The sequence below is a fragment of the Rattus norvegicus genome, chromosome Y (genome assembly GCF_036323735.1).
Source record: "Rattus norvegicus strain BN/NHsdMcwi chromosome Y, GRCr8, whole genome shotgun sequence".
NCBI classification, from domain to species: Eukaryota; Metazoa; Chordata; class Mammalia; order Rodentia; family Muridae; genus Rattus; species Rattus norvegicus.
The window spans coordinates 22,431,586-22,458,712 of NC_086040.1; the positions used below are offsets into that span (position 1 = coordinate 22,431,586).

The following is a 27,127-nucleotide window of genomic DNA, read 5'->3' on the forward strand; positions in this document are numbered from 1 at the left end:
ACTGTCCTAAAATATTTATTCCATTCACACTTTTACATTTTGCTTTGATGTCTTGCAATGACGTTTATTAATCATGGAACTGCAGGTCTCTTCTCTGGTCTCCAATGAGAAATATTCATTCCTAAAGAAGTTGTATCTGCAGATGAGTAAAAAAAAATAAAAATAAATAATAGATCTTGATTAAAGTTCTGTGTTAAAGATATAACACCCTACCACAAAGATCAGATTAGAAGTAGATTTGAGATATATATGCTTCTGTGTGTGTGCGTGTGTGTGTGTGTGTGTGTGTGTGTGTTTGTGTGTGTGTTAAATCAGACTTGTATGTTTGGTATTTTAAGAAAGCTTACCTTGCAGAAGATTATTTTTAATGTCGTCTTGAATCTGTTCACAAAAATTTTACTGAGAATATTTCTGTATCGGTGTAAATTACTCTGTAATACTCAGTCTTCCTCTTTTTCTCTCAGTCATCTGTAATTCTTTCTCCCTCTCTCTGTACCTTTCTGTTTACCTCATTTTTCCCCTTCCTCACTCTCTCTCATTTGTTCTCTGTCAATTGTTGGATAATACAAGAATCAAAACAGAATTTTAATGTATTCAATCATTTTGTCTTCTTTATGGAATCGTCTAAGAAACTTTCAATGCTTTTTAAATGTCTAATCAAAATTGTAAACTGAATACATATGGTACTATGATATTTTAGGAGGGAGATATTAAATGCCCGACTCTTTATCATTGTTCAGTATAGTGCTGTTTAAATTATGCATATTGAGGTGATTTAATATTGGTACATCCAATACATCCAGTAAATCATTAATGGTTTAAAAAATATTCTACATTTGGGACTGTAAATATAAACAGTCTTTTCTCCACTCTCCTCCCTTCTCTTTAATTTTGTTAATTCTAACCTTTCTTTAACTAACTTGGCCAGAGGTTACGACAATCTTCTTAATACTTTCCATGAATGAACTCTTCCTTTCATTCATTTTATTGTTGTTCTCTTTTTATTGATTTCGGCCATGGTGAGTTGGATATACATGTTATACCCCTTCCACAAGGCTCAAAGCCCACCCTGAAACAAGGTGCAAAGAGACTGTAGGTGCCCAAAATGTGGAGTGATCATAGGGAAATCCTTTTTTCTGGATACACAGAGTTTTCACCTCATGACACATAGCAGCTGTGGTTCCCTGCACAGCATCAAATGAGTCAACAGTCCAGAATGCAGTGTAAATTCGTGAAACCTGTTACTCCTAACTGACAGACAATGCGCAGTTAGTGTCTTCTGCTGGAGGGTTGAATGATTTTTGTAAGGGATCATCATGGGCTTGTTAAACAGTATTTTAATGTAGAAGATATACAAAGGTAGGATTCAAAGAAATATATTTATGTAGGTAAAATAAATGGGAAAATTATCGTCAAAAATTTTGGTGGAAATTCTCAAAAAAATAAAAAAATTAAAATACATTCCTCAGTATTATGTACATAGAGAATGTTTTATTATATAGGGATGTTTCATAAAGTAATCTAATGAATTCTGTTAGTTACAACAGGTCTGCCAATACTGTGAGTTTAGTGAGAGCACATTATCTGATTTGACTTAAGTAAATTAAAGTGGCTATTTTCAAATATAGTAAACATTTTTCCATGTACACATTCAACAATGGGCTTCTTAATATCATAATGTAAAAACTAAAACACTGTATATCCAGAAAAAAAATTAATTGGGTACATATCTAAATGAAATATTCACAATTGAAGAAACTTAAATGACTAAGAATCTAATGCAAAATACCTATCATCCTTATAAATGACAGAAATGCAAAACGAAATTTTTCTGAAATTTTTCATCCCTTTCAGAAACCTTACTTTAATAACACATGAGCCTACTTATCTCTACTGTGATATGGAGAGAGGAGAACATTGCTATTCTCCCTGTGGGAACACAGACTTCTACAGCAACTTTAGAAATCTGTATGATATTTCTTCATGAAAGTAGAAATGGATACACCTAAAGATATAACTCGAGGACATATATCCAGATGTTGATTTATTCTAGTATAGAGATCCTTGATAAATTGGAAATGGGCAAGTTGTTCTTTAACAAATGAATGCATAAGGAAAATATAGTGCATTGACAGACTAGAAAAAAGAAAGCATGTAATTTTCAGGACAGTGAATGGTTCTTGTGAAAGTCATCATAGATGACTTAACCCAGATCAAAAAGGGAAAATGGGATACTTATTCTCTTTAACCTGAATATTAATTCAGAAAACTGTGTATCTGTATGATCAGTTTAGTGTGCGCTGCCCTCAATATGGGAAGTACACATGTACTGATGAATTGCTGAAGGATACTGTCAGGAACAGGAATGTCAAATGTGAAGAGACAGGGAAGAGTGCGACAATGGAGGGAAGATAGAGATGTACAGCTAAAAGTGAGAAAACTTTGAGTCATAGAATGGAAACCTAATGGAGTAGAAACCCTTTTTTAAAATTTTTATCAAGGTTAATAACAATTTATTATAGGTACAGGGACAGAAGATAAAATATTGATTGGGTTTATCTATGTAAATTTTCAATAGTAAGTACATCTCAAAAATTATGGATTTCGGCTTTCAGTAAACCTGTATTACAGATAATGACTGTATAGACCTTAAGGAGTGAGATGTGAATGTCCCTCTTGGAAACATAAATGTATTATATTATAAACATTATATGTGTACAATAATCTATTTATTTGTTTACATTTCAAATGTCATTTCACCAATTTGTCTTTCTTCCTTGAATCACCCAAGCCATTCTGATCCTCTTTGTTTATATGATGGTGCTTCCCCATCTACATGCCCACTTCCACTTTAGTCCTCTACCATCCCCCTTCTCTGGAATGTGACGTCTCCACAGGACCAATTGACTCCCTTCCCAGAGATGGAAGATGAGGCAGTTGTCTTCTCCATATGCTCTACGATCTATGTAGCAGAAGCCATGGACTGGCCCAAGTGTACACTTATTTGAGGTAAATTTCCTGAGCCACTGATTGGTAAATTTAATTGATAGTGCTGTTCTTCATATTGGGCTCCATCCCCTTCAGATCCTTCAGGCAATCCCCTAACCATGCTTTTCTGGCTCTCAGTTTCTGTCAAATGGTCATCGAGTATGTGAATCTGTCACCGTCAGGTGATGGCAGAGCCTCTCAGAGGACAAACTTATTAGGGTCTTATCTGCAGGTACATCTTGACATCAGGAATAGTCTGAGGATTTGGAGTCTGTGGATGAAATTGTTCTTCTGGTCGGGTGGTCTCTAGATATCCTTTCCCTCAGTCTCTGCTCCTTTTTTGTCTTTCCAATTTTTTTGGAATTTGGACATTTATAACTTAAATATTTTGAACTGTGTGGGCATCACCTGTTCTTCACAGGTGGGCATATCTAGGTACAGAAGGCAGACTCTTGTGGTTCTATCTCTTTGCTGCTTAGTATTTCAACTACCATCATCCCAGGAAATGTATGGGACCCTCTTGCATCACTGGCATCTGTGACATTCCTGTGGGATACCCAAGTTCACCACGCACCACTGATGCTTATTAATATTTACACCAATTTTCCTCTAGATTTCTCTCTTTTTGCTTTATATTGTTTCTACTCCTCCCATTTTGTCCATCCTTCTCTACTTCTAGCAAGGTCCCTCCATTCCTCTGTCTTCCATTATCATTTTGTTCTCACTTCTAAGTGGGTTGCAAGAATCCGCAGTTTGGCCTTCTAACATTTTACCCTCCAAGTGATAAATGATTTGTGTGTTGTCTATACTGATCTTTAGGGGCTAACATCCACTTCTCACTAAGTACACCCCATGTTATGTCCTTTTCGATCTCTTTTACTTCACTAATTTCCAGGTCCATCCCTTTCCCTACAAAGTTCTTGGTTTCATCATTTTTAATACCTGAGTAGTATTTCTTTGTTTAAATATAGCACACTTTCTGTATTTATTCCTAAGTTGAGTTGACATATATCACGATTGTTTCCAGCTTTTGACTAATATAAGTAACGCTGCCATGAACATGTTCAATCACATGTCAATGTTATATGTGGATCCCATGAACATGTTAAATCACATGTCAATGTTATATGTGGATCATGTTTGAGTATTTGTGTTGAAGTGAGCGGTAAAGCCGGGTCTTCAGGCAATGCTATTTGCAATATTCTCTGAACCTCCACATTGATATCCAAAGTGGCTATATAGCTACCAATCCCACCAGCAGTGGAGGAGTGTTCCACTTTCTCTACATCATAGCCTATTCTGCTACTGCATTAGTTTTTTGTCTTAGTCACACTGAATGGTGTAATGTAGACTCTCATGTTCATTTCAGTTTGCATTTTCCTGATAACTAAGGATGTTGAACATTTCTCTACGTGTTTCTCAGCTACTGAGATACCTCAGTTGAGAATTCTTGCATTAGCTCTCGAACCCATTTTAAAGGTTGGGTTACTTGGTTGTGTGGCACTTTACCTTTCTGAATTGTTTCTATATTTTTTATTATGGCACTCTACCAGATATAGTGTTGGTTAAAGTCTTTCCCAAATGTGTATATTTCTGTTTTGTCCTAATGGCAGTTTACTTTGCTTTAAAGAAAATGTTCAGATTGATGAGATTTCATATATTGACCTGAACCATTATTAGAGCCTGAACCATTGGTATTTTGTTCTGAAAATTTTCTCCTGTGTAAATGTGTTTTAAGCACTTTCTAACACATTCCCTTCTGTTGATTTCTGCATATATGGTTTTATATAGATTTCCTTGATGGTCTTGGACTTGAACTTTTAAGAAAGAGATAGAAATGGATCAATAGGCATCAGCTATATCCAGACCAACAGTTAGGGTAGCATCATTTCTTCAAATGCTTTATGTTATGTAAAACATACTTAGTCATCAGGTAAATGCAAATCAAAACAACCCTGAGATTCCACCTCACATCAGTCAGAATGGCTAAGATCAATAACTAAAGTGATAGCAGATGCTGGAGAGGATGTGGAGAAAAAAGAGTAGTCCTCCATTGTTGTTGGGATGGCAAACTGGTACAACCTCTTTGAAAATCTGTCCTGAGTTTCCTCAAAAATTTGATATTGCACTGCCTGAAGGCCCAGCTATACCTCCCCTGGGGATATAACCAAAAGACTCTGCAATATACAAGAAACACACATGTTACACTATGTTCATATCAACCTTATTCATAATATTCAGAAGCTGGAAAGAACCCAGATGGCCTTCACCAGAGGAATGGATTCATAAAATGACATATATTTACACAAAGTATTACTACTCAGCTATCAAAAACAATGAGTGCAAGAAATTCATAGTCAAATGGATGGGCCTAGAATGTGTCATTGTGAGTGATGTTTCCCAATCACAGAAAAACACACAAAGTATGCACTCACTGATAGGTCGATATTAGCCCCAATGTTCAAATTACTTAACATATAATGCACAGACCACATGAAACTCAAGAAGGAGGGCAAAATAGCAGATGATTCACTCCTTCCTTAAAAGGGTAACTAAAATATCCATAATAGGTGTGGGGAGGCATTGCTTTTAAGAGACTGAAGAAATAGGTCATTCAGAGTCTGCTGGAAATGTGGCACACACACACACACACACACACACACACACACACACACACACACACATATATACCAAAACTTGATAAAATTGATGAAGCTAAGAAGTGAATCATGGAAGGATTCACTGTATATAGATCCCCCCTGAGAGACACAGCCAAAGCATGTGAAACACAGAGATGAATGCCAGCAGCAAATCACTGAACTAAGCATAGGACCCACTTTGGAGGAATTAAAGGAAGGAGTGAAGAAGCTGAAGGAACTGCAACCTCAAAAGAAAAAAAAAACTGCCAGTAAACCATATCTTCTAGGTACTAAACCACAAACCAAAGACCATAAATGATCTGACCCTGGGCTCCAACTCCGTATGTAGCAGTGAATAGCCTTGATGGGTCACCACTGTGAAGTCCTTGGTCCTACTAAGGTAGGAGGCTTCATGTAGGGGAAAGTACAGAGGGATGCTTTAAGGAAAGGAATGGATGTGGAGGGGACAACCACATTATAGAAGGGAAGGGGGAGAGGTTCGGGCTGAAGGACTGGAACACCAGAAAAGGAATAAAATTTGAAATGTAAATAGTGAATACCCAATTTAATAAAAATAGAAAAAAAGTGTAATCTTACACGTCAAAAATCTTACTCTTAAATAAATATAGCCTTTCATATTTTAAAACATATTTTCCTATAGAGATTAACATTGTGTATGCACATGGAATACAAGTACTTAGCACTATATTAGCTAGTTATATGGAGCCTGAGAACTTAACTCAGATGTTCTACAAATATCTTTCAGAATAATTTTAAAAAGTTTTTAATTATTTCTACATTTATCTGACACTTCTTTATTGACTATATCCAATTGCTGTTAAAAAAGATACAGAAAAGTTACTTATTCTTTTTACAAACATTGTTACACATATTCCAGCACTGACACAATATGAATTAGGGTGGATATTATAAGGTATTATTAACCTACTGTCTTCATATATCAGTAAATTCTGTACCAATTTATTTATTGGATCATTGATTATTTTTATTGTATGAAATATCAAAATCTACATTTGCATTCCATTATCATTTACTTGAGATATTAATTTAATTGATTGTAATATGGCCCACATATAGTGGACCATGGGAGAAATGTAAGGATTGCTGAAAAGCGTCCAGTCTCCTCTTTGTTAAGCTTGGTATGAATCAAACCGAGAAGGGTAGAGGGACTGATATTGATATGTAAAAATGAAGTAATTACATATGGTGTCCTATGCTGTGAAAATGATAAGCCAGCTCAATATTTAAGATTTTTATGTTTAAAAGAAACAAAATTATGTTAGATTCATTTTAATGGATATCCTTCTGAGGAGATGATTGGTTCTTAGTAATGAATGCCCAGAAATATGAAACACTGCTATGCTTATTATTTTAAATTAATAATACCTGGAGGAGGCAAATGCTATATGAAGTTTCATCCACTATACCCCTTTTTAGAGATTGGATATTTCAGAGATGAAAAGGGTTATCTTCGGTTCCTTATTGAAATTTATTTTATTAAATGAATGTTTTCAAAAGGAAATAATAAATAACATAGCCATACCTGAACAGATTTTTTTGTAACATGTTTTTGTTATTGTTCTCACTCTGTGTAATTTGACTATAAGGGCAAGTCATATTGTTAGTATTTATGAGTCATTCATCACATTTTATCATCCACTAACCTTAAGCATGGTCAAATTAACAACATCCATATTGAAACTTGCACCAACTTTTAACTTTTTTTCCTTTTCTGCCCTATTACAAATTGATGCCATTTTTCTAGCATTTACCATGAATCTGTAAATAAATCTGCTTATGTAGTCCACTCAGAATCACTTGTAAATATTTTTACAAATTTCACTCTATATGAAAGTTCAGGTCTTTTACGCTTTTTGTTTACAATTGCATGACCCACTTCCCTGCATGAGGTCTTATACAAGCTCTACTTTTTCTTCCAGAAGTGTTCTTCCTATGCTTCCTGTCACATGAAGCTGTCGCCCACTCCACCCCCAGTCTACCAGACCTCTCCACTCCCCGGGGACTCAAGTCTCTTGAAAGTTAAGTGCATCCTCTTTTGTTGTGTCCAGAACCAGCACTCCAGTCTTAGTGGCCTCATATTAGCTGGTGCATAATGCCACATTGATGACTCAGTGTCTGAATGAAACACTGGGGTCCAGGTTAGTTAACACTGCTGGTCCTCCAATAGGGATTCTCCCCTCCCCAGTTTCCTCCAGCTTTTCCCTAGTTCGACCACAGGGCTTAGCAGCTTCTGTTCATTGACTGTGTGTAATTGTCTGCATCTGACTCTCTCAGCTGCTTGTTAGGTCTTTCAGAAGGCAGTCATCTCAGGTCCGTTTTGTGAACATGACAAAGCATGAGTTATAGTGTCAGGCCTTGGGGGCATTTACTTAATCTGGTTACCAAATATGGCGGGTCACTGGAATTTCATTTTTTTTTTTTGGCTTTTTTTTTTTTTTTTTTTGGAGCTGGGGACCGAACACAGGGCCTTGCGCTTACTAAGCAAGCGCTCTTCCACTGAGCCAAATCCCCTACCCTGGAATTTCTTTTACTCAGGCTCTTTTTCTGGTTTTGTCACTGAAGTTCTTTCAGACAGCAACAGATATGGGTTAGAGTTTTGATTTGTAGATGGCAACTTTATCCCTTACTTGATGCTCTGTCTTCCTCATTGAGGTAGTCTCTACAAGTACCCTCTACCCACTCCCGGACATTTCACTAAGTCCTGATAGTCGCTTACCTCTTAGGTCTCTGGAATATTCTGGAGCCACCCCCCACCTCCCAACTTTTAGTTCCTGAGGTTGCCTGTTTCCATTCATTCTGCTGGCACTCAGGGCTTCAGTCCTTCTCTACATCAATTCCTGATCATGTTCACCTCTTTCCCTTACTGTCTCCTTTCTCATCCAGGTCCCTCACTCTTCCGTACTGTGGTTCATTTCTTCTCCCTCTCAAGTGGGATTGAGATTCTTCACTTTGCCTGTTCAGCTTCTCATACTTTTATTTTTCCTTTTATAAAAATTGGATATTTTTGTTTATATTTCAAATATTATTCACTTTCCCAGTTATCCAGTCATAAGACTCTTATCCCTTCCCCCACCAGTTCTTCTATAAAAGTGTTCCCTCTCACCAACCACTGCCTTTCCCATCACCCCCTGACATTCCCCTACACTAGGGGTCCAGCTTTGTTAGGCCTAAGAGCTTCTCCTCCTATTGATGTCCAACTAGTCCATTCTCTGCTACATAAGCAGTTGGAGCCATGGTTCTTCTATCTACAGTCTTTGAGTATTGGTTTAGTACCATAAAGCTATGGGTCATTGGCATTGTTGTTCTTATGGGCTTGAAAGCCCATTCAGTCCTGGTAATCCTTTCTCCAAATATACTAACAAGAGGTTCGCTTGCATTCGACTGCTTTGCCAATAAACTTCACTTCTGTAGTTCGCATTCTCTACCTGGGTCTCTCAGGAAATATCTATATCCATTTCCTGGCAGCATGAACTTCTTAGCGCCATCAATCTTATGTAGTTTTTTGGCACATCTATGTATGTAAGTATGTATGTATGTGTGTGTATATATATATATATATATATATATATGTATATATATTATGTATATATATGTATATGTATATGTATATGTATGTATGTATATATTTTGTGGATCCTACTCCTATGAGATTAGGTGGAATTTCAGGTTGGATTCTGTGCAACTAGGTCAAAAATATAGAATAAGTAAAGGCCAATGTCAATCAGACTCCCTCCTTTTATTATGAACCTATTGAAGTTGAGGTTTCTCTGGACATCAAGCCATTCTTCTTCCTGCCCATCCTCCTGAGTCTTGTGTTTGGACAGAAGAAAGAATCATGGTAAAACCTCCAAAACCCTTAAGTCTGGCCCTGCGAACACAGGAAGGTAGCTATTATAGCACTGATATATAATGGGAATAGAGATCTGCTTTCTATAGTCCATGATGTCCTTTTCTTTACTGATATCTCATAATTTTAGCTAAAATAAGGATTTAGGAGTTTATCATTTGAATTAGGTACACAATACTTACACTGTTATATTAACTCTATAGCAGGGCACGCTTTGTTGATCATTCATTGCAAAATGGAATTGCAAAACAGAAGTTTTGAGTACACATTCAGGTATATATATATATATATATATATATATATATATATATATATATATATATATATATATATATATCTTCCAGCTTCTGTCTTTTACACATAAGGCTGCTATGAACATAGTGGAGCATGTGTCCTTGTTGTTGGTTGGAGCAAGTGTTGGATATATGCCATTGAATGGTACAGCTGGGTCCTCAAGTAGTAAATATTATGTTCAATTTTCTGCAGAACCTCCAGCCTGGTTTCCAGAGTGGTTTTAAGAGCTTACAATTTCAACAGTGACAGAGTGTTCCTTTCTCTCCACATCCTTTCCAGAGTTTTTTGTCACCTGACTTTTTTATCTTAGCCATTCTGACTGGTATGAAGTAGAATCTCAGAATTGGTTTGATTTGCTTTTCCCCAACAACTAAGGATGTTGAATATTTCTTTAGGTGCTTCTCAGTCATTCAGTATTCATCAGTTGAGAATTTTTTGTTTAGAACTGTAGCCCACTATTAAATAGTGTTATTTGATTCTCTGGAAGATAGCATATAGAGTTTTTTGTATATATTGTATATTAGTGCTCCATCGGGTATAGGATTGGTAAAGATCTTTTCCCATTGTGTTAGTTGCTGTATGGAAGTAATGACAGTGTCCTTTGCCTTACAGAAACTTTGAAATTTATGAAGTTTCATTTTTAAATTTTTGATCTTAGAACAAAAGCCTTTTTTGTTCTATTCAGGAAATTCTCCCCAGTACCAATGTGGTCAAGGCTTTTCCCTGCTTTTTCATCAGTTAGTTTCAGTGTATCTGGTTTTATGTGGAGGTCTTTAATCCACTTTTACTTGAGCTTTGTAGGAGATAAGAATGGATTGATTTGCATTCTTCTACATTATGCCCTTCAGTTGAAACAGCACATTTTTAAAAAAATGCTATCTTTTTTTCCACTGGATGGTTTTAGATCCTTTGTCAATTTTCAAGAGGCCATAGCTATGTGGGTTCTTTTCTGAGTCTTCAATTCAATTCTATTCCATTGATCTACCTGCCTGTCTCAATACCAATACAATACAGATTTTCATAACCATTGCTCTGTAATACAAGTGGAGGTCAGGGATGGTGATTTCCCCAAATTTCTTTTATTTTTTAGAATAGTTTTCTCTATCCTGGGATTTATTTTATTCCAAATAAATTTGCAAATGCCATTTCTATGTGTGTGAAGAATTGAGTCGGAATATTGATGGGGATTGCATTGAATCTGTAGGATGATTTTGGCAAAATTGCCATTTTTACAATATTAATTCTGCCAATACACGAACATGGTAGTTCTTTCTAATTTCTGAGATCTTCAATTTTTTCTTCAGAGACTTGTGTTCTTTCATATATATCTTTCACTTGCTTGGGTAGAGTCACACTGAGGTATTTTATATGGTTTTCACTATTGTCAAGGGTGTCATTTCTGTAATTTCTTTCTCAGCCTGTTTCTCTTTTGTATAGAGGAAGGCTACTGATTTGTTTGAATCAATTTTATACTCTGCCACTCTGCTTAAGTGGTTTATCAGGCTTAGTAGTTCACTGGTGGAATTTCTCGGGTCTCATCATCTGCATATAGTGACATTTCGAATACTTCCTTTGCAATATGTATCAATTTACCTCCAATTGTTTCTAATTACTTAGGCTAGGACTTCAAATACTATATTGAAATGGTAGGGAGAGAGTGGGTATCCATTTCTACTTCCTGATTTTAGTGGAATTGCATTAAAAGTCTCTTCATCTAGTCTGATGTTGGCTACTGGTTTGCTGTATATTGTTTTTACTGAGTTCATTATGGTCCTTGAATTTATGATATTTCCAAGACTTTTTACATGAAGGGGTAGGTTCTGTATAATGCTTTCTCAGCATCTAATGAGATGATTGCTTGTTTTGTTTTCTTTGAATATGTTTTTATATTGGGATTAGATTGATTACTGCTCAGGTTCTGTATATTGAACCATCCCTGTATCTCCAGGATGTAGCCAACTTGTTCATGATGGATCATTGTTTTGAAGTGTTCTTGGATTTGGCTTGCAAGAAATTTACTGAGAATTTTTGCAGGGATATTCATGAATAAATAGGTCTGAAATTATCTTTCTTTGTTGGGTCTTTGTTTGCTTTAGTTATAAGCAAAACTTTGCCATCAGAGAAGGAATTGTGTAGTGTTCCTTCTATTTATAGTTTGTGGAATAGTTTAGAGAATATTGGTATTAGGTGTTCTATGAATGTCTGGGAGAATTTTGTACTAAACCTTTCTGGTCCAGGGATCTTTTTGTTGGGAGACATTTAATGACTGCTTCTACTACTTTACAAGTTATGAGAGTATTTAGATGGTTTATCTGATCATGATTCAACTTTGGTACCTTGTATCTGTCTAGAAAATTATCCATTTAATCCTTACTTTCCCGTTTTGTTAAGTATAGGCTTTTATAGTAGGATCTGATAATTTTTGTTTCCTCATTTTCAAGGGATATATCTCTATTTCACTTCTGATTTTGTTAATTTTAATTTGAATACTAAGAATTTACCTATCATCTGGATTTTTAAAGAACCAGCCCCTGGTTTTGTTGATTCTTTTTATAATTCCTTTTGTTTCTTTTTGGTTGATTTCAGTCCTGAGTTTGATTATTTCCTGTGGTCTAGTCCTCTTAGTGTATTTGGATTTTAATTGGTTCTTAGATTTCAGGTATTCTGTCAAAGTAATAAGTACTAGTGTATGATAGCTCCTATTTCTCTGTGGAGGCTCTCAGAGCTATGAGTTTTCCTCTTAGTATTGCTTTTTTTGTGTTCCCAAGTTATGCCTTCCTTTTCATTAAATTCTAAAAAGTCTTTAATTTTTTTCTTTCTTTCTTCTTTGAATAAGTTCTCATTGAGTAAATCATTCTTCAGCTACCATGTACATGTGGGACTTTGGTTGTTCTTGTTGTTATTGAAGACCATTCTTAGTCTGTAGTGATCTCATAGGATGCATGGGATTAATTAATCTTCTTGTATCTGTTGAGGCCTGTTTTGTGATGGATCATATTGTCAATTTTGGAGAAGGTACCATGTGGGGCTTAGAAGAAAGTGTGAGGACCACAACAGGACAAGCTAATAACTAGCAGGTGATCATCCTCAGATGGACAGCCTAGGATTCTTGGGCCCTAAGTTATTGTTACCCTGCCCCCTCACTGAGCCTTTTAGCCAGCTCTAGCAAGAAATTGTTTACACCCTTGGGAGCTGCCCTTAGTCCCTGATTTGGGGCTGGGATTTCCATGGCACCCTTCCTCCCCACTGAGCCTTCCTGCTTGTTGTGGTTAAGAAGTTGTTTATTTCCCTGATTGGGCCTGAACTTTAACCACATAGACTTTTCCTGTTTGGGGATTTTCACCTGCCTTGTTGTTTTCCTTGTCTTTTGCCTGGGATATAGAAGGAGATCTCTGAAAAGCCTTGGTGGCACTCGCTGAAAACGGATGACCTGTGTTCTTGGTTTATTTCAATCCTGCAGACCTACACCCGATATTCAAACATGTTGGGTGCAGGCACCGACATCATATTATTTTATAATCCACAACTGGTTTGCCCTTATTAAGCAAGGCTGTAAGGGATTCATTTTCGGAATGTTTCCTGCTATTGAAATGTTATTCCTTTTGTTACTATTAGACATATATAACAATCATTGAGTAATTGCACACCACTTTGGAGCAGATCTCTTCAGGCCTACAAAGTTGTACTGTACAGTAGTGATGCTATACAGACAAATAGATGAATTCTTTAGTCTTAATAAGGATCCTACAATAATTCCTAAAATTATATCAATGATTATTAAGCTCTTTTATAGTGGGGCTGGTATAAGTCTCTTTATAATAATCAAAATTGCAGTGACAACTCTGCCAGTCTCCCAGGTGGCACCAGTTAATTGTTCTGAGATAGTAAACAGAATTTCTCCTACTCAGAACACATTCCAAGAGGTTGCAAAACAGCTATCAAGAGTCATAAAAAAAAGAACAAACGATTTGTTACAGGTGCAAAGACAGAGGATAAGATATTGACTGGGTTTAACTATGTAGAACTTCACTAACAACTATGGTTTTGGATCTTCAGTGAACATGTGGAGCTGACACTGGTGATGAATATATGTATATGTATATATATATATATCTATATATATATACACACATATATATTTATAACAACAAAGTATTTTATAAAAATATTACAGTTTAGTGGAAATATCACTTAGTGATGGACAATTTTATAAGCATTCTTTAAAGTATTGAATATTCTACATTTTTAATTAGTGTAAAATATTATAAATACCACATCCTTTATTAACTTTAACATATACCGCTCTAGTTAATATAACCACAAATATGTTAGTTATTTTTATCTTTGAAAATTTTTTCTTTGTTTGTTAGTAATTAATCTTGACTTCTCTATCGAGCCTTCTCATAGTTATTCACAAAGAAATCTATTGCTGTTTTATTGAGAATAGTAAGGAATGTTCATTTATATGTAGATACACAAGAATGTGACAATATACAGAATAGTATTTCATTCTCCTCTAGGAAAACTAAACTATGATGGTTTCAGGAAAATAGATGTAACTAGAAAATGTACAGAGAAAGGCTCAGAAACAAAGGCTCAGAAAGGCAAGTACCATGTGTTCTTTCTCATATTGATCATAGAATCTCCTTTAAATATACTTGTATTTATGTGAAGCTGTGGGTGGTTTGAGTTCATTTAACTAGAATACGTCGCAGAGATTTAAATGTAGGGTTTAAAATGGTGTGGTATGGAAGATATTGTACATGTGGAATATGAATGTAGAAGTAAGAATAATGAAGACAGACTAGTATAAGTGGTGAGGGACATAGGGCAGGTGGGAACAAAGAACGGAGGAAGTGAGGATGAAGTTGAATGTCTACAAATTAACATATGGCAACCTGTTACTTTATAGGTTAGGTTAAAATAAATATCAAAATTTAAAACTAATACCATAATGTTTAATGATATATACATCATGTTTTAAGAAAAATGCCAGCAAGTGATATCAAAATGAAAACAATATATTTATCTTATTTGATCTTAGTCACATTATCCATAATTATTTGGGAAAAACATCTTTTGTCTGCCAAATTTATGGTACCACTTAAAAAATTGGCTGTGATATAATAATTCCTTATGATAGTAGAGAATTTTTATTATTAGGTCAATATTTAAAATCTGTGATTTGATCTATGTTTTCAGTTTGTTTTTTTTTTTTACTTAAATTTGCTTCTCCTGACATTCTCTCATACTAAATTATAATTTTCAATTTTAACATACTAATATAAAAATATGATTCATCAGGGTTGTTGAAATTCCTCAATTATAAGTAATATTATCCATAAACCACAGGACATCCTCCACAAAGCACATAGATACAAAGAAGATAAACAAGAAGAATGGCCCAAGTTCATATGATTGACTCTCATGTAGAATGGGGAATACAATAGTCTAGGAGGCAGATTGAGGGAAGGAACTATATGGGAGAAGGAAGGAAAAGGAGAATGGATTCTGTGTGGGAAGTGACATGAGATATGACCCGATAGTCAATAGAAAGAAAGTAAATCTTGAACTTTTAGAGATGAGGAGGTGGGAGAAACCTCCAGGAAGAGAAAGAGACCTTGGTTAATGGAGGTACCCACAATAGGGTGACCTTGTAAAGGGCCGCAATAACATTCGCCACTGGCTTCCACTGTACTCCAAGTGGAAGGCCGACTCAGACAAGATGGCGCTAGCCTTCGCCTTGCCAGCCGACTCCCTATCGGGAAATTAACTGTGAGCATGTGCAAGAGTGCCTTCGTGCCAGGTCTTTGCCCATTCCAGGGCGTGCCTGATGAGGTCATGAGTAAGCAACCAATCAGGTGTGGATGTGCCCTGCAAAGTGTGTGTATATAAGCGCACCATGTTGGTGCGGCAGTGCTTCTCTTTAAGATTAAAATAAAGGTTTGGGCATAGCAAGGATTTCTATGTGCCAGCGTGCTTCTTCTTGCGTGTGGAACATTTGGTGCTGAGAACCCAGGACAAAAAAAACACATCATCGCCGGCGCTACGAGAAGCCTCCGTTTAACAGAGAAATCCAGAAGCTGTGAGTGGGGGTAAGACTCTGAGAGACTATGTTTAGCCTTGATCTGTTCCAACTCAGTCCTCTGCCAGACACGGCAGGAGCCGCTATGGTTTCTCTGGCAGCCCTCAGGTTGTTTCTATTGACCTTTGAGTTTCTAGTTACTGCCAAATGGCGTCAGAGGTCGCATGAGAACTGCCCAGCTGTAACAAAAAAGTGGAGAGCATTGGGGAAAGGGCGAGACAGCGCATCAGAAACATTGTTAGATAAGGAATTAAAGAGCTTAAAGGGAAAAGGTGCACCTAAGAAAATAAGCCCTTCCACTACGGAAGCGAGAGATTGGGGAAAAAACGCCCCAGGAGAGATAAAAGAGAGGAGGGAGAAAAAGGTCTTGAAAAGCAGAAGTCTTTATCCGGTAAAGGATACAATGACGTCACAGCTTGATAGTTCAGAGACAGACGAGCTTAGCTCCTCTGAGAGAGAGGATTTAGAAAATGAGGCAGCTCACTGTGAAAAAGAAAGATACTACCCAGATGAACAATGAACTAACAGCTTGGGTAAACAAAAGGAAGTGGAAGTCGGAAACCATAAATCCCAGCGCCTCTCCATCTTATATGGAGAGATATGGAGAGATTCCACTCAGATTCCTTCCTCACTAAAGAGGAACAGAAAAAAAATACAGCAGATATTCCCAGTGTTTGAGGCCGCCGATGTAGGCCGTGTTCATGCACCAGTAGAATATGTTCAAATTAAAGAACTTGCCGAGTCGTAACAATGGAGTTAGTGCCAATTTTACTATTGCTCAAGTTGAAAGGCTTGCTACTCTGGCCATGACTCCAGGAGACTGGCAGACAATAGTGAAGGCTGCGCTTCCCAATATGGGGCAATACGTGAATGGAAAGCCTTATGGTATGACGCCTCTCAGGCACAGGCCAAAGTCAGTGCCACTGCTGAAGGCAATCAGAGAGACTGGACGCTTGATCTGTTAACAGGACAAGGGCAATATGCCAATAATTAAACTAACTATGACTGGGGAGCATAAGCTCAAATTTCCGCTGCCGCCGTTAAGGCGTGGAAGGCACTTTCCAAGAAGGGAGTGTCCGGGGGACACTTAACAAGAATCATACAAGCCCCCCAGGAGCCATTCTCAGACTTAGTGGCTAGGATGATGGAGGCAGCAGGCAGGATCTTTGGAGAACCTGAACAGGCAATGCCTTTAGTGGAACAGTTGGTCTATGAGCAAGCCACACAGGAATGCAGAGCAGCTATTACACCTAGGAAGAGCAAAGGATTACAGGACTGGCTGAGAGTTTGCCGAGAACTTGGAGGCCCGCTTACTAATGCCGGCCTCACGGCTGCTACCTACAGGGCCAAAAGTGCTCAGGTACAGGTGATCGCAAGGTCTGCTATAACTGTGGCAAACCAGGGCATTTGAAAAAGGAGTGTCAAGCCCTAACTAGGAAGAGAGCACCAGGACTGTGTACTAGGTGTGGGAAAGGCTATCATTGGGCTAGTGTGTATTGCTCAGTTAAAGATATCAGAGTTAGGCTTATTCAGCCCGGGCCTCCCCAGGCAGGAGGGGGTGAAAACATTCAAAAAACGGGTACTGGGCCCCACGTCTCAGGGCCCCAAAACATATGGGACTCCAGTTTACAACAACCGGACACCATGGTTCACAGAGCCACAAGAGGCTCAGCAGGAGTGGAACTCTGTTCCACCACACAATTCATATTAATGCCACTGATGGGTGTGCAATCTGTCCCCACTGACTACAAAGGCCCCCTACCCGTGGGAAGTGTCGGCCTTATTATGGGACGGTCCTCCTTAACTTTAAAGTGACTTATTGTTCACCCTGGAATAATAGATCAAGATTACACGGGAAAACTTCAAGTTCTCTGCTCGTGCCCTCAAGGCGTTTTTTCCATTTCCCCAGGTGACAGGATTGCTCAGTTGATTATTCTTCCAAGCTTACATGATCATTTTCCTTCTTCTGGGGTCCCTAGAGGCACCGCGAAGTTTGGCTCTTCCGGGACTGATTCTGCTTATCTAATGATGGACCTTAATTCCAGACCCTCTTTAGAGTTGATTATAGAAGGGAAAACTTTTAAGAGAATTCTAGATACATGGGCTGATAAGAGCATTATCTCCTCTACGTGGTGGCCTAAGGCATGGCCAGTCTCTTAGTCATCCCATTCCTTACAAGGACTAGGGTATGAGGCCAGCCCCACTATCAGCTCACGCTCCTTGATCTGGCATGCTCCAGAAGGCCAAACAGGAAGGTTTATTCCTTATGTCCTCCCTCTTCCTGTTAACATGTGGGGGAGGGATGTCTTACAGGGTCTAGGTTTGACATTGACCAATGAGTACTCTCGACAAGCTGTCGAGATTATGAAGGGATTAGGAAAAAAGGAACAAGGAAAATTAGAAGAAGGAAGAAGTCAGGGCCTGGGTTTTTCCTAGGTGCCATTGAGGGTTCTATGCCCATACCTTGGTTCACGGAGGAGGCAATATGGGTTCCTTAATGGCATCTATCCTCTGAAAAATTAGAAGCTGCCACTAAATTGGTTAATGAACAATTGCAGCTTGGTCATTTAGAACCGTCCATTTCACCATGGAATTCTCCTATTTTTGTGATAAAGAAAAAATCTGGAAAATGGAGACTTCTCCATGATTTGAGAGCCATTAATGCACAGATGCGTTTATTTGGCTCGATCCAACGAGACAGAGGTTTGCATTTACTATACCAGCTATTAATCATCTTGAACCTGATAAGAGATTTCAGTGGAAGGTCCTGCCTCAAGGCATGGCCAATAGCCCCACTATTTGCCAACTATATGTGCAACAAGCCCTTGAACTTATAAGAAAGCAATTTCCTTCCTTGCTGCTGGCTCATTACATGGATGATATCTTAGCATGTGATAAAGATTTAACCACCTTACAGACCTCATATCCCATCTTAATCAAAACAGTGGTACAATGGGGACTACAAGTCGCTGCAGAAAAGATTCAAATTGCAGAAATTGGCTTATTTCTGGGATCGGTCAATTATCCTGAAAAAATAACTCCCCAGAAATTAGAGATTCGCAGAGATCATTTACATACCTTAAATGATTTCCAAAAATTTTTGGGAGATATAAACTGGCTGAGACCATTTTTAAAGGTTTCCTCTGCTGAGTTGAAACCTTTATTTGATATTTTGGAAGGGGACTCTCATATCTCCTCTCCGAGATCATTGACGCCAGCCGCAAACCAGGCCTTACAAGTTGTAGAAAAAGCCTTACAGGATGCTCTATTGCAGCGCATTGATGAAACCAAATCTTTTGAGTTATGTGTTTTCAAAACTATGCAATTGCCGACAGCTGTCTTGTGGCAGGATGGGCCTTTATTATGGGTCCATCACCATGCATCTCCTGCTAAGATTATTGTCTGGTATTGACTAGCTTGCACTCCGGGGGTTGAAAGCAGCTATTACTCATTTTGGGAAAGAACCCAAAACTTTGATAGTATCATATACAGCCATTCAGGTTCAAACATTAGCTGCTACCTCAAATGCTTGGGTAGGGTTAGTTTTTTCCTTTGCTGGACAGATTGTTAATCATTATCCAAAACACCTGATCCTACAATTTGCTTTAAGCCAAGCCATTGTGTTCCCACGCATAATGTCTCAGAAACCACTTGCTGATGGGGTTGTAGTGTATACAGATGGGTCAAAAACTGGTATAGGTGTTTATGTGGTCAATAATAAGGTAGTATCTAAGCAGTATAATGAAACCTCACCTCAAGTGGTGGAATGTTTAGTGGTGCTAGAGGTCCTCGAGACCTTCCCAGGCCCGCTTAACATTGTGTCAGATTCCTCTTATGTGGTTAATGCAGTTAAGGTTCTTGAGGTGGCTGGATTAATCAGGCCTTTCAGCAAACTTGCTCAAAATTTTCAACAAAATCAATCTACCCTTCTCAACAGGAGATCCCCTGTATTCATAACACATATTAGAGCTCACTCGGGCCTTCCTGGGCCAATGTCCCGTGAAAATGACCTAGCGGACAAAGCTACAAGAGTGGTTGCAATTGCCTTGTCCCCTCAATTAGACGTAGCAAAACAATTTCACAGACAATTTCATGTGACGGCTGAAACTTCACGCTGCCGATTTGCTTTGACTACAAAAGAAACTAGGGAGATAGTTACCCAATGTCAAAATTGTTGTCAATTCCTGCCTGTACCAAATGTGGTTGTTAACCCACGAGGAATCCGACCGCTACAGGTTTGGCAAATCGATATTACTCATATCCCTTCTTTTGGAAAACTTCAGTATCTGCATGTTTCTATTGATACATGCTCTGGCATTATGTTTGCTACACCTCTAACAGGAGAAAAGTCCTCACATGCAATTCAACATTGCCTCGAGGCGTGGAGCGCTTGGGGTAAACCCAAACTCCTTAAGACAGACAATGGACCAGCTTATACTTCTCAAAAATTTCAACAATTCTGCCACCAGATGGATGTGACTCATCTGACGGGTCTCCCGTATAATCTTCAGGGACAGGGCATTGTAGAACGTGCCCATCGCACTCTCAAATCCTATTTAATTAAACAAAAAGGGGAAGTCGAGGAGGATCTAACCTCAGTACCGAGTAGCTGTTTCCATGGCACCCTTCACCCTTAGTTTTTTAAATCTTGATGCCCAAGGCCATACTGCGGCCGAACGTCACTATTCAGAGCCTGATAGACCAAAAGAAATGGTAAAATGGAAAGATGTTTTGACTGGTCTATGGAAAGGCCCGGATCCTATTTTAATAAGATCCAGGGGAGCAGTTTGTGTTTTCCCACAGGATGAAGACAACCCATTCTGGCTACCGGAACGACTGACACAGAGAATTCTGATGCCTAGAAATGACTCCCGGATGGATTGCTCAGAAACTACCTCTAGCCCTCACACTGCCTCTTTGGATTTGGATTCCTAGTACTTCAAGGAACGGGTGGGGGTGGCTCTGTTTGGTGCAGCCCTATGCTGTGGATTAGTGTTCATACTATGGTTGGTTTGCAAACTCAGATCTCAACAGAAACGTGACAAGGCCGTTATCACTCAAGCACTTGTGGCCATTTGTACAAGGGGCCTCCCCTAAAATTTGGTAATCTATCTTAAAAAATTAGTCGGTATCTGAGGTCTCTGCTCTTGCACCCAATGGATCTGTGGATCCATTGCACTGGGATGAGAGAGACTCAAGATACCTTTGATCAGCCCTTCTACATCGCTGAGGTTTCCTCATTGCACGTGATAGGGTGATCACGATCTCCCCAGTAACTCGCCTTCTGGCTGGCCTCCTTTTAGAGTTCGCCCTAGGTCATTATCAGTTACTGTCACACAGCACTGTGGTATCCAGAGAAGGGCATCTTTCCTCAAGCACAGACCAATCTAAGACACGGGGCCCGGTGTAGATAGGGTTACCCTTCGAAGGATAAGGCTGTGACATAGAGGAACGACCTAAGACAGGAGCCAGAGCAGATGGATGTAACTGCAGGGACCTAGACCAGCCTAGACAATAATTTGCTGCTATTAATTAATAAAAATATAAGGGGGAGATGTAAAGGCCTGCAATAACATTCGCCACCACTAGAAGGCGCTGGCTTCCACTGCACTCCACGTGGAAGGCCAACTCAGACAAGATGGCACTAGCCTTCGCCTCGCCAGCCGACCCCCTATCGAGAAATTAACTGTGAGCATGTGCAAGAGTGCCTTCGTGCCAGGTCTTTGCCCATTCCAGGGCGTGCCTGATGAGGTCATGAGTAAGCAACCAATCAGGTGTGGATGTGCCGCACTAGGTGTGTATATAAGCGCACCATGTTGGTGCGGCAGGGCCTCTCTTTAATATTAAAATAAAGGTTTGGTCATAGCAAGGATTTCTATGTGCCCGCGTGCTTCTTCCCGGCAAGAGGTTGCGCGTGGGACATGACCTAAGCTGTGAATTACATTTGTGATATGGAACATTAAGAGGACAACTCCTGGAGCCCAGAAGGACCACCAGTTGAGGGATAAACACAAAAGTACACCAACAAAACTTTGTAGGAAAAATTTTTCAATCCTAAAGAAATTCAGAAGCGCATTCTAGGGTCCATGTTGTCCTTTGCTTTACTGATGGCTGGTAATTTTTTTATAAAATAAGGATTCGGGAGATTATCATTAGACGTAGGTATACAATAATTATACTGTTATATTTATGCTTTAGCTGGGCCCACTTTGTTGCCTATATCATTGCAAAAAATAAAATTGGAAGACAGATTTTTTGAGTACACATTCAGGAACATATATAAAGTTCCCTTTAAAGAATGTACAGTAAGAAAACGTAATACAATATTCATTCAACTAAACGTCTGGTGGGAAAATATTGGATTTTGGGAAACAGAAAAAACCTAGGAACTTGTACTGTATGTCACAGGAATGGACCTGAGAGTGGAATTAGTATCCAGAAGAATCTCCTCCACACCATGTTCCTAGATCTTTTTATCCATGCCAAGCCCCTGACCAATATTCTCTATTCCGAACATATAAGTACTAATGAAGAAAAGAGAAGTCTCCAGCTTTAGAGATATATAGTATGTAAAGGTTTCCAGTGTGTCACATGAGACACTCTTGCAAAGTGCACCCTCAAATCTGGTCAATGTAAGGAAAGCTGTTCAACAGTTAGACGATGGCAATTCTCAGTGAAATCTTCAATAGGCCCTCCCTGAAAATTCTCTTGAATCCTGGAGAGCCCTAGCTTTTCTGTGATGTAACAAGTGTCGTGGTTACAGCAACTGCCTCTTGGATATTCTTTGAGGACCTCTAGGTTAACACACTGATCTCTTATTCTAGATAAACAGCCATTTGGGAGGGAGATAAAAGAGAAGGAAGCTTCCCTCCTGTCTTTGTATAAAAAAAGAAAGAAAGAAATGGTCCATGGAAAGCTCAGTGATTCCTGTGTAGGGGTTGAGTTAATTCACTGAAGAGATATCCTTTATCTGAGTCTTCCACACATGGGAATCAATAGCTGTGTTCCTTTCATAATCATCTGGACTTCCCTGCTTGATATGGTTCCTGGGAGTCAGAGAGTTTATATAATCAGTTTCTTCATTCCAAAAGCCAGTTGATGGGAAGGGCACAGTTGTTGTCCTCAGAGCTCATGGCTTTTACTCTTTTTGCCCTGAAGAAAAAGGTCCAAAGAAAAAAAGGAAAGACAAGTATTGTGTCCTTAGCTCAGTGTAAACTCCTCCATGCTGTGGATACCTATCATGCAATTTGTGTCTGACACTGATATCTGGGAGAGAAGAGCTTCTAGTTGAAACTTCATCATCTCAGTCTTTCCACTAGTATTACTCTGACTACCACTTCAGATTTACGAGTCAATATGTGTGATTACTTGGCAGCTTTTTCTTTCTTTTATAACTTTCATTTTTTTTCATTTTCTTAGTAAATTTTATTGCTTTTTTTAACTGGATGTTTCTATATTTACATTTCAAATATAATTTCCTTTCCCAGTTTCCTGCCCATAAGATCCTTACCATTCCCATTTCCTTCTTCTCTAACCAGCCTTTCTCCAGGATGATATTCCCTTGAACTGAAAGATGTACAAGGGAGGACAAGGGTTTCTCTTTCCAATGTTGCCCAAAAAGGTCTTCTTCTGCCACACACGCATTTGGATCCATAGCTCAGTCCATGTACATTCTTTGTATATTTGTATAGTACGAGAAAGCTCTGGTTCATTGGCATTTTTGTTCTTAAGGGGTTGAAAGTACCTTCAGCTCTTGTAATCCTTTTTCAAAGTTTACCAAAAAAAGGTCCGTTCAGTTCACTGGTTTTCTACTAGCATTCACTTCTGTATTTGACATGCTGTATCTGGGTCTCTCAGGAAATATCTTTTTCCTGTTCCTGGCAGAATGCACTTCTTACATTCATCAATTTTATGTAGGTTTGTTGGCTGTTGTATACACATGATTTTGGTGATTCCTAAACCTATGTTAAGTGGAATGTTAACATGGATTCTGCCCAGCTATTTCAAGAATGTAGAATTCACAAATGACAATTTCAAATAGACTTCATCTTTTTTTTATGAACCTATTGAAGTAGATGTTTAACTGATCCTCAAGCTATTTTTCTCCCTCTCCATCATCCAGTATCTTAGATTTGTCCTGAAAAAAGGATCATAGTAAAACATCCTAAAACCTCAAGTCTGGCCATAGGAACACTGGAAGTATCATTGCGTAGTACTGATATCAAATGGGAGAAGAAACGGAATTCAATAGTCCATGTTGTCTTTGCTTTCCTGATGTCTAGTAATTTTTTTAATAAAATAAGGATTTGGGAGTTTATCATTTGAAGTAGATACACAGTATTTACACTGTTATACTCACTCTATAGCTAGACTCACTTGTGACCAAAATCATTGAAGAAAATGGAATTGGAAAACAAAATTTATGAGTACACATTGAGGAATATTTACAAAGTCCCTTATCAAGGAATTTACAATAAGAATACAATATTCATTGTATTCAAGGTCTGTAGGGAAAATACTGACCTTGAGAAATGGTCAAGAAAATTGAACTGTATGTCACAAGAATGAACCTGTGATATATAGAATAAAAATATTATCTAGAAGAATCTACTACACTCCATGTTCCTAAATCTTTTTTACCCATGCCATGCCCCTTAATAACTTTCTGCATACAGAGCATGTAACCACTAGTGAAGCAGAGAGAAATCTCTACCTTTAGAGAGGTGGAGTACATAAAGTTTGCCACTGTGTCACAGGAATCATACCTGGAAATTGCAAACTTGAATTTGGTCAATATAAGGAATGGTCTTCAGCAGATAGGCCATGGCAGTTCTCAGTGACATCACCATTAGGCCCTCCCTGAAAACACTCTTATAACCTGGAGAGCATTAGCTTCTTCTGCGATGTCACAAGTGTTGTTGTGACTGCAACTGCCTCTCAGATATTCCTTCAGTAACTCTAGTGTTTACTAATTGGCTTCTAATTCAGAGCAAATTGGGGAGTGATAACAAAGAGGATTAAGAGATCAGAAATAGGGAGAAAGAAGCTGGCTCTCTGTCTTGGTATAAAAAAGAAGGAATAAATCTGTGATCCTATGGAAAGCTCAGTGAGACATTTATAGGGGTAGAGTGCTATCGCTGAAGAGATAGCCTTGATCTGAGCCTCCCACATAAGGGAATCAGGAGCTGGGAGACCCTCTGAAGCATCTGGACTTCCCTGTTCTTATGGTTCCTGGAGAGATTACATCATTCATTTCTTACTTCCAAAAGTCAAGTGTTGTGAAGGACACAGTTGTTTTCCTGAGAGGTCATGACCTTTACTCTTTTTGTCAAAAGAAAAAGTCCTAAGGAAGAAGTATAAAACACGTATTGTGTCCCTAGCTCCGAGTAAACTCCTCCATGCTTTGGATACCTATAGTGCAGTTTGTGTCTGACACTGATATTTGGAAGAAAGAAGTGCTTCTATTTGAGACTTCATCATCTCAGACTTTCCACTAGTATTACGCTGACCATCACTTCAGATTTCTGAGTCAATATGTGTGATTACTTGGCAGCTTTCTTTTCCTTTATATCATTCAGTTTTTATTTTTTAGCGAAAGTTATTAATTTTTTTAATTGGATGTCTATATTTACATTTAAAAATTATTTCCTTTCCCAGTTTCCAGCCCATAAGATCCCTAACCGTTCCATTACTTTCTTCTCTAGCCAGCCTTTCTGCTGCATGACATTACCTTAAACTGGGAGACAAACTAGGGAGGACAAGGGCTTCCCTTTCCAATGTTGCTCAAAAACTCATCTTCTGCCACATATGCATTTGGAGCCATAGGGTCAATATTCGTTCTTTGTATATTGGTCTAGTATGAGAAAGTGGTGGTTCATTGGCATTGTTGTTCCTATGGGGTTGAAAGCACCTTCAGCTCTTCTAATCTTTTTTTCAAAATTTACCACTAAGTGGTCCGTTTTCAGTTCACTAGTTTGCTGCTTCCAATCACTTCTGTACTTGAAATGCTATATCTGTGTCTCTCAGGAAATATCTATATTGTCGGCTGATGTATACATATATAATTTTGGTCGATCCTACAGCTATGCAGTTAAGAAGAATGTTAACATGGATTCTGCCCCACTATTTCAAGAATGTAGAATTCACAAATGACAATTTCTAAAAGACTACCTCCTGTTTTTATAATCTATTGAAGTAGACTTTTAACTGGTCCTCAAGCCATTCTTCTCCCTGCACATCATCCGGTATTTTACTTTTGGCCTTCACAACACCGGAAACTAGATAGTGTAGTACTGATATCAAATGGGACAAGAAACTTAACTCAATGTCCATGTTGTCCTTTGCTTTCCTGATGTCTGGTAATTTTTCAATAAAATAAAAAATTTGGGAGTTTACCATTTGAAGTAGTTACACAGTATTTACACTTTTATACGTTCTTTTTTGCGGGGCCCCCATAGTGACCAAAATCATTGCAGAAAATGGAATTGGAAAACAGAATTTTCGAGTACACATTGAGGAATATTTCCAAAGTCCCCTAACAATGAATTTTCAATAGGAAATTGAAATACAATATTCATACAATTAAACATCTGTAGGGAAAATATTGGCCTTTGGGAATCAGAGAATACCTAGAATATTGAACTGAGTCACAGGAATGAACCTGGGAATATAAGTATTATCTAGAAGAATCTCCTACACTCCATGTTCCTAAATCTTTTCAACCCATGCCAAGACCGTGACTAACTCTCTCCATTCAGAGCATGTAACCACTATTGAAGTAGACAGAAATCTCTAGCTTCAGAGAGATGGTGTATGTAAAGGTTTCCTCTGTGTCAATGGAGACAGACCTGGAATGGGCACCCTCGAACCAGTCAATGTAAGGAAAGCTGGTCAGGATATAGGCCATGGCAGTTCTCAGTGACATCACCATTAGGCCCTCCCTGAAAACTCTCTTGTAACCTGGAGAGTCATACCTTCTTCTGTGATGTCACAACTGTTGTCATGACTGCAACTGCCTCTGAGATATCCTTCAATAACTCTAAGGATTACTAATTGGCCCCTAATTCAGATAAAATTGGGTAGTGATAACAAAGTGGATGATGAGATTGGAAATGGTGTTAAGGAAACTGGCCTTCTGTCTTGGTATAAAAAAAAAAAAAACAAGGAGTAAATACGTGGTCCTTTGGAAAGCTCAGTGAGTTGTTGGTAGGGGTTGAGTGCTATCACTGAATA

General features: G+C 38.4%; 1 long non-coding RNA gene across 1 annotated transcript; it reads right to left on the bottom strand.

Moving 5' to 3' along the window:
* Positions 1-26,828, bottom strand: LOC134484348 (uncharacterized). The gene is made up of 2 exons (XR_010061756.1): positions 26,743-26,828; positions 1-136 (listed from the first exon to the last, which is right to left on the bottom strand). It is a non-coding gene; the product is annotated as an uncharacterized LOC134484348 (long non-coding RNA).
* Between the last annotated feature and the right edge of the window lie 299 nt (positions 26,829-27,127).